The following is a 9562-nucleotide window of genomic DNA, read 5'->3' as shown; positions in this document are numbered from 1 at the left end:
TTTCTGTGGTAGTGTGGGTGAGCTTATCAGAGGGTAATGCTAAGCATTTGTTGTACTCATAGGAAACACACACTCAAGAATAAATCCAAGACCAATTTGTAAAAATAAAGTACATTTTTTGTGTAATTTTTAGACCTAAGAGCACAAGTATTTTCGGAGTTACAATTTTTCAAAGTTCAGAAATTACTAATCCAGGGTGGAGAACTCCGCTCCACCAGCGGAGTTTACAGAGTTTTGCCTACTATGCGCTCCATTGAGAATGCAGAGTTCAGGCAAAACTCAGACTCCGTGGCGGAGCGGAGTTAGCCAGCCCCTCCACCCTCTACCCTCCCTAATTTAATTATATCACCCACCGGAGGGTAAGAATTGCGGGCTAAGAAAGCACCACAAGTTCCAGCAAGCTTGAGCGCACAGCCTATCGTGGCACCCACCAGGGGGCAAACATTTTAAAATGTAAAGCAATCATGCTTTTGGTGCCTATTTGATGTTGTGGCTATCCTTTGAAAAAGGTCAATGATTGTACAAAATGCATCAGGGATTGCCAAGTGCTTTTTAATTTAAATACAATGAAATCACCGTGAGGAGAGTGGCTCAATCCTTTCAGAGAAGAGAAGGCTTTGGTGATAATTTAATTGTATATATAAAAAAAGCACGTACCTGCTGGGGCATCTCTGGGCTGCCTCCTCCTTGCCATTGTCTCTCTCTCTCTTCACTGTCCTCGCATTCCTCGTTCACGAAAACCAGTACGTTGTACGCGCATGTGCGCGCACATGAGGTACAAAGTAGGGGTTTCTGAGGACGGCGAGGAGAGAGACACAATGACAAGGGGGAGGTAAGTGCCTTTTTTTAATAATTAAATTAGGGAGTGTGGAGGGGGGGAGCAAAGCAGATTGGAGCAGTGTTCCGCAGAGTTTTTTTTACAACTCTGTGGAACTCCGCGTAGTGGCACTATGCCAGCTCCACCCGGGCCCGACAATTACGCACCATAGGAAAAAATAGGGAAAAATGAGAAAAAGGCATTAAAAATCAGACAATTCTTTCACAAAGTTTACCTTCTTATTTTAGGTCGATGTCAGGACCAGGTTAAAACTTCCAGCAGGTGTAGTAGGGGAACGTCCTGGATCGGCCAGAAGCAGAGTGCTGAGAGTCTTGGAAGCTGGTGCTCAAAGTTGAAGGAGGCTACTTAAAAACTGACAGCACAGGCAGACTTTCAAGGTAAGTCTTGTGGGTATTCTTGGAGGGAGGAGGTTGCAAGGACCTTGGAACCATGGGAGCACAGCTGGTTGATCAGTGCTGGAGCCAGTGGGGCTGGTTAAAGAGCGAACAGGTGAACCTTGGAGTTGTGCGTCTTGAAGTCCTCATTGTAAGGAGCAGGCAACTCAGGACAGCTCTGCCACTCAGGAAGTGGTTCTCATGTGTCTCAACATCCCTCAACTGGTGCTTGCTTATGGTGCCTTGGGAGTCAGGTGTGGACTCTTTTTTTTTTGCTTTTACCATAGGGGGCCCTGTATCTCTGGTATTGGTACCCCGTGGCTCTGGAAGGTCTTGGTGCCTCCAAACCTGATGAAGAGGCAGATTTAACCCTCTAGAGATGTTGTACATCTTCTTGCTTTGGTGCTGCATCAACGTCATCAGGGAGCAGCAAGTCATCTAACCAGGATCGGTGTTTGCGGTGTGCAGGGGAGTGATACCTTCACACTCAGGGAGATTCTCTGCAATTTCTTAAAGCCTGCAGGTGCTGCGGGGTTCTAGGAGTCCTTTCAGGTTTTAGGATGACACAGCAGCAGCGATTGTCAACTCCTAGGAGCAACAGGCAGGGATTGGCGCCGTTTATTCTTCTGCAGCAGTGCTACCGTTCTGATGCAGTGGGTCTTCTTTGTCCTGGTCTTCTCTTGTCCATCGAATCTGATGTTCTGGTCTCAGGGTGCCACATAAATGCTGAGTTTAGGGGCCTTACAAGGGGAGACAGATAGTAGCCAATGGGCTACCTACCTTTAGGGTATCTACACCTTTTATTAACCCCTTCCATGCAAGAGGGCACTACCCTAGCCATGAGTGAAGGTTTCTCCACCATTCCAAGATGGTGGAAATTCAGTAGAGGGCTTCACATCCCCTGCACCACCGTAGGGGTTATGTAGGCTAAGTATGGACCTTCCTCCTCATCTAACTAATTTTCCCACTTTGCCTCCAATCTAAAGTGGAGCAGGAAAGGGGGCTTGGCATCCACCACTATCTGGAGGTACCTGGGATGGATTTAAAAGGTGCATTGTCTTGAAGTATCCCACCCAGGAAGGCCATCCTGTCCTGGGGAGGTGCCCAGCAGGTTTTGTCTTTGTCTTCTGGGAGTGCTGGCTGTTACACCATGAGGTCAGAAACATGTCTGCTTGTGGCAGACTGACGAAAACCAGTCAGGAACCCCCAGTGGTTGGTAAATGGGTCTCCTGTGTGAATTTAACAATAAATCACAAACTGGCATCAGTGACAATTTATGAAGACAACAAGCTTGGCACCAAACATCTTAGAAATCAGAGAAGCATCATTGAGCTAGGAAACCCGTGTTGACAAGTATCCAGCCCATGTACGCTTTGAGGCTTCCCTGTTCACTTACAACTTCCCAGAGACTGGACATTGCAGGGGCATATCTGCTCATGCAAGTATGCCCACACACAGGATATAGTGCACCCTGCCCTAGGGCTAAATGCCTGCAGTAGGGGTGGCTTACTTATATCTTATACAGTGCATGGGATAAATGGTATGCAGTTGGCTCTTCGTATTGTCCTGCAACTAGATGCGCAGCCTGCAATGGCAGAGTGCATAGCCTTGGTGAGGGGTCTCTGGGGTGACACAACCAGTGCTGTAGCCCCAGGGGATCCTCTTCAGTGCCCATGCCCTAGGTACTGGAGTTACCACTTACTATGGACTTACAGGGGTAGCGGAAGTTGTTTCAATCGTGGTACAGTGTTTTGGGAAAGAGATTTGATACTGGGAACCTGGCTATCAGGGACCCAGTGCATTCACAGTTCAAAATGCCATCAGGCATCAGCCTAAAAGTGGGGCTAACCATGCAAAAAAGAGCCACTTTCCTTCAGAAGTCTTGTAGAGTGGAATACCATACAGTGGAGTGTTGTAGAGTGGAGCAGGGTAGAGGGTAGTGGCTGTTATCAGTGATGTCATCAATGAAGTCATTGGAGATGTCAGTGATGTCATAAATGATTACATTGAACATATTATGAGTGATGTGATGTGTGAAGTCATGAGCAGTGTCTGGTGTGGCATAAGGTATAGTTAGTCCTGCTAACTATAACTAGTGAATTTCTGTGTTTTTTTGAGTTCCAAAATTAATGTTGTTACTGACATAATCACCTAACTATAACGTTATTTTAATTGTTGTTTTTTTCAGTGAATTTCTAAGGTTTTAAAAAAAAACAAACACAGATCTTTTTATCACACCTAACTATAATGTTATTTAAACCTTTGCTCTTTCTAGTGAATTTCTAAGGTTTTTTTACCCATACTTAAAGCCAACCTAGGTGTTAGCAACAGGGCCTGACCGCAGGCAACCCACCCAGAGCCAGGCAAACTCCCTGCAGGCAGCCATCCACAATGCTGCGCATGGCTTTCATAAAGTGTGACATGAAGTCGGCCACATGGTCTGGCTGCCTTTAACTCCCCGCAGGCATGAACTTTAACTCACCCCTTCCTCACGTACTGCTTATACCCTTTCATATTACATCACCTATAGAATGTTAAATCATAGCTTTCTTAACAACACTCATGCCATCTCACTTACATAATTTATGAGAACACTGGCATGGTAGCAGGGGGTGTTATAGTCAATTTAGTTTGGCTAAAAAGTCGACAACACTTTGTACGAAGGTGCGTGAGTTAAAGTATGTTTCGGCCAGGGCAAAAATTACAACTGTACGTTATAACTATGACTGTAGAATTTCTAACGTTTGTATAGGCTAAGTTGGTTTTGGATTAAAAAAAGAAGGTCTTCCCAAATATAACTAATTCTTAACTGTTGTTTTTTTTATTGAATATATAAAAATACATTTTTCTGCCAAATGTTGTATAGAGTTGTATAGAGACTTTAAAAGATGGGTAGGCTGAGTAAACAGTTGTGGAAATAGGATGCTGTACTTATGTAGATGTTACTCTCTTTAACTAATTTTAGGCCCTTTAAAAATGCATTATGTCTCCAGAATGTGTGTGCTTTGCTTTTGTGTAATTACCGAAAAAATGTATTAAATTATACATTATTATGCAAATAGGTAGTTTTAGGTTATATTTAGCCCAAAATGTGTCCTGCTTCAATATTGGATCAGTACCAGGCAGCAGCGAGCGCAAGGCAAGTGGTTTTATTTATTTTTACATTTAATTTAACTTATCCCATCATATGTCGACTTCCCCAAACCCCAACCCACCTCGTCCCCGCCCCACTTCTCTTACCTGTGCTGGCTGCCATTGTATTTGATGAAAGAATACATTTGAAAAAGCAGCAAGAACAACAGCAGCTCACATTCTGTTTTTCGTGTTTATTTATGGTAATGTTCACCATGAATTACGACATTCACCATACCTTTTTACCAGGAATGCACATAATTGCACAAAATGACGCAAAGACATAATTTCACAATTTTTTCATAAGAAGCTTAATGTGAAATCCCTAAAATATGCGTTGATGTAATTTAAATTCCACCATCTCGTACTTGGGTAGGCACACCATGCACGTCTTTGGCGGTGCTGTGCCAATGCAAAGTCGCAATCAGGCCCTAAGTTAATACAATTAAAAAATACAAATATAATATGGAGCGTTATGATGAAAAAACTGTGCAATTAAAATAAATGTATCCAAAAGATGCATCCAGTGAGGCCTCTGAAAGCCGCTTGGTTCATCACAGAACTGCAAGAAGCCAGACGCTCCTGCAGACGCCCAGAGAAAAACTGGCAAAACCAGAAAACCACGGAAGCACGGAACAACCACAGGAACGGCCTGAAGAAATACCACCAGCGCATAAGAGACACCAAATGTACCTTCATAAGAGACAAGTTCCAGACCAACACGACCAACACCAAGGAACTGTTCAACATCATACAGCAGTTCGCAAAAGCCCCCAGAAAAGCCACGGATGTCACTCATTCCCAGGAACTCTGCGATAAGCTCAGCTCCTACTTCCAGCTGAAGATCAAGCTCCTCTATGACAATTTCAGCAAACAGACGCCGGACACCACCCCCTCCCCATCGCCACTGATAAGCCAACCCTCAAGACCTGGGACCCCGCCACCGTTGAGCACATCACCACGACCATGAAGAACACCCACTCAGGAGCCCCAACAGACCCCTGCCCGCCGCACATATTCCACAGGGCCGCCATCGCACCCGAACTCGGGCGGACCATCAACTCCTCCTTCAGATCCGGCATCTGCTCAGACGACTGGAAGCGGGCTGAGGTTAAATCCCTCTTCAAGAAACCTACTTCCAACCCTACTGACCTGAAAAACGAATGGCCCATCTTTCTCCTCCCCTTCATGGCCAGAGTCACCGAGAGACTTCTAAACGCCCAGCTGACCGCCTTCATCGAAGAGAACTCCACCCTAGTCGCCTCCCAGTCTGGATTCTGCAGCAACCACAGCACAGAGAACGCCCTCCTCGCAGCCACTGATGACATCCGCATGTTACTTGAACAGGGACACACTGCGGCCCTCATCCTCCTAGACCTCTCCGCAGCCTTCAACACCATTTCACATTGCATGCTCGCAGCCAGACTTCACGGCACAGGGATTCAAGTAGCCACCCTTGACTGTATCTAATCCTTTCTCTCCGGCAGAACCCAGAGGATCAGACTCCCGCCCTTCCTCTCCCAGCCAACTGATATCAACTGCAGAGTCCCACAAGGATCATCACTCAGTCTCATGCTCTTCAACATCTACATGGCCCCCCTCGCCACTATCGTATGACAACATGGGCTCAGCATTGTATCCTACGCCAACGACACCCAGCTCATCCTCTCACTCAAAAGAATCCCGAAGACACCAGACTCTGCTTCCAGGAAGGAATGAAAAACATGGCAGCCTGGATGAAAGACAGTTGCTTGAAGCTTAACTCAGATAAGACTGAAGTCCTCATCCTTGGACCTTGCACCTCTGCTTGGGACAACACCTGGTGGCCCCCGCCCTCGGGAACCCACCCACCCCTACAGACCACACACGAAACCTCAGCTCATTCTCGACTTCTCCCTCTACATGAACCACCAGATCAACAACATTGCGTCCACTAATTCCAACTGCCTGCGCATCCTCCGTTAGACCTTCAAATGGATCCCCCCGACGGCAGAAGGACCGTCACCCACGCTCTCCTAACCAGCAGACTGGACTATGACAACAACCTATACACTGGAATGAACAGAACTCTTCTACACAAACTCCAAACCATCCAGAACATCCTTGATTCACCACGTCACAAACACATGACCCAACATCTACGAGACCTCCACTGGCTCCCCGTCGAGAAGTGGGTCACCTGCAAACTCCTCACCACGCCTCCAAATCCCTCAACAACATCAGACCCAAATACCTCAGCGAGAGAGTATCCTTCCACGTATCCAAGAGGAACCTCCGCTCCGCCAATCTTGCCCTGGCAGAGGTTCTCCACATCCGCAGGAACAGAAAAGGTGGGAGAACCTTCTCCTACATCGCAGCCAAGACTTGGAACCAGCCCCTTGTGAACATCAGATGCTCCCCGACCCTGCACACTTTCAGGAAGGACCTCAAGACCTGGCTCTTCGACTGATCCAGAGTTACCCCCCCAGCACCTTGAGACCCTCACGGGGGAGTAGCGTGCTTTATAAACCCCTGAATGATTAATTGATTGATTTACCATAATCACATCAGGATAACCCACAGAATTTCATTTGCAGCTAAATTGAAAGGAATGAAAACAAACTTATGCCTCACTATTTCCAGACAGCAAGCCAGAGGTGGCCATAGACTTAACTCTTATGAACCAGCTCAGTTGGAGATATTTAACAACAGCATAGAACTCCACTTCCCTTGTCTCCATGCACAAATGTCTGCGCACTTGGAGAGAACGTCTGCCGCCTGGCTATCTACGTATCTGAATGATCCAGCAACACCTAGGCAAAGCATAGCCAGGGCAAAAGAAAAGAAAATGTGAGAAGGTCTCTTCTGCCAGCTGGCATACCAGAGAGATGATGCTGCTAACAGCATTGCTCTTCCATTTTGCACAAAAAGAAAACAGAGGTAAAATGCCACATCTCAACTTTAAAAAAGCTTTCTGGCTGCTGGGACAATCAGGTGAACAAAAAAGAGTTCCAATTCCACCTGAGGTTTGATGTCTATAAGAGAACTGGAGAGAGACACATAATTAATATTTCTTGTTTCCTGTTCCCATTTTTGCCCAATAACATTTTTATTAAGGACACCTCTCATGAGATGGGTTGAATGAGCTTCGTTGGACAAGGACTCTCCCAGACCTAGCTCGCTAAGTGTACTTTCTATATAATTTATCCATCTGATTCTGTGGGATTTTTTTTATTTAATGATCTTTAAAAAGGCTTTGTTCTAGCTATCGAGGGCCGGTGTCACGTTAAGTCTTAGCCAATACAGCAATAGTTTGAGCTGAACCTTGGTAGCTACGGGAATTATTAACAATTACAACATAATATAGTCAGTTACTATCCAAATGATAAAAAACGAATAAACACTTTGCAAAATCATTTCTCATAGTAGCCAATCCACAATAACAATAAATAATTACCATTTACAAAAAACATGTATAATACATTATTGAAAGTAATTTACAGAATTAAGAATCAAATGATCACAATAACATTTTTAAAATATTTAATAATTTAAATATAAATATTTAAAACTGCTTACCCTCTTCCCTTACAAACCCAGCAAACGGCCAAAAAAAAATGAATTGAAATAAAATAAAAAATGAAAAGAAATTTAAGCTTATGCACATTTTAAAAAACGACACTAAAATATATATACACACACAACATTAAAATAATAACTTTTAAAAGTTAAAACAACAGTCAAAGACACAGGTTGACGTAGATGTTTCTTTATTCCTCAATTTTTGTTTTTGCGAACATGTGTTTTATCTTTTACAGACTTTTTCAGGGCTATAAAGCATATGGTACAGAAAAACATTTTAAATGAATATTTCTTACATATAAATAAAACAGTGTATATCAAACCAATTAATGAGAAATACACCAATAGAATGAAAATCACTCAGGAAATACATAGTACAGGGGTATAAAGACAAGACCATCGTGAATATAATACCAAGTAAAGGTGGGATAAGTAAATAGGTAAAGGCAGAGCCCAAATTCTTCCCAGTCTTGTTATCACTAGTGATCCGAACACCAGAAATAAAAAGGTATAGTGAACGAAAAAAGTGATCCAAAAGGAAATAGTCTTCTGAACCAAAAAAGAACAAAAACACCATCTTATGTTCACCAAATGAAAAACCACTCTGTAAGGTTCCAATACGATTCCAGTTAATAATGCAAAATTTATATCTGGAGATACAACAGGAAAAATCTGAGCTATATATAGTGACTGGGTATGACAGGGCTACAGTGCACCTAGGTACCCTGATATTTAATACAGGTCATCATATCTACCTATACACATAATTAGCATGGTAACGTATAATAATACAAGTAGAACACAGCCAAATATCGAAAAAAAATCCCGACTTCCCAGGCAGAAGCAGTATCCAATAACTCAATTGCAGTATCTCTTATACACATTTATCATGAAAAGAATTCTGATACCCACAATATTGAACAGGCCCGTTATGGCTTATGTATTATGGCTCCATTCATCAAAAATAATCTAACATTACAAAAATAGGGATAATCCAAAATAGCAGTGGTGCTTGATAGTAGAAGAATAGATAATGAGCAGATTTCTCTACTATCAGAAAGCCAAAATGCCATATAAATATGATAGGTGAACAGACTCTCTCTGGTCATCGTGGCCCTATTAGTAGGACTGCAAGTAAGTGGTGTACTACATCGGCACCATATTTGACCCATGTCTAAATATACATCAATAAAATGAGGACTAAAGCTCAATGACAATGATGCTCCCCTATCCATGACAGGAGGATGGCAAGCAATATTGACAGACAGATCCCTGCTGCTGGAGTTGCCATCCTGGAAGCCAGGAGCACCACACTTAAAGAAGGGAATGTGGACTTCACACAGACTGAAACAACTTCAAGAGGTTTCTTACGATCAGTAGTCTCTCTCTTTGGTCAGTTTTCCAGCACGCACTTTTCATCTCATAAAGCTGAAGGCCACAGAGGCTTGTCCTCACTATCCAGGACTCATCGACCACATAATATTCACATTGTAGACACCACTATTGAATGTCCTGTTCTACTCTGCATCTCTGTTGAGCTCCTATGATGTCTGCATTATTGTACAGAGTGGGACCCCCTTAATGGGTTTAACCTATTTATCAATCTCTTGGTTTCAACTTTCCATGAGTCAGGCCTCTATGTCATAACCGCGAAGGT

The sequence above is a fragment of the Lissotriton vulgaris genome, chromosome 9, assembly GCF_964263255.1.
Source record: "Lissotriton vulgaris chromosome 9, aLisVul1.2, whole genome shotgun sequence".
Lineage (NCBI taxonomy): Eukaryota > Metazoa > Chordata > Amphibia > Caudata > Salamandridae > Lissotriton > Lissotriton vulgaris.
This window is presented reverse-complemented; position numbering follows the sequence as displayed.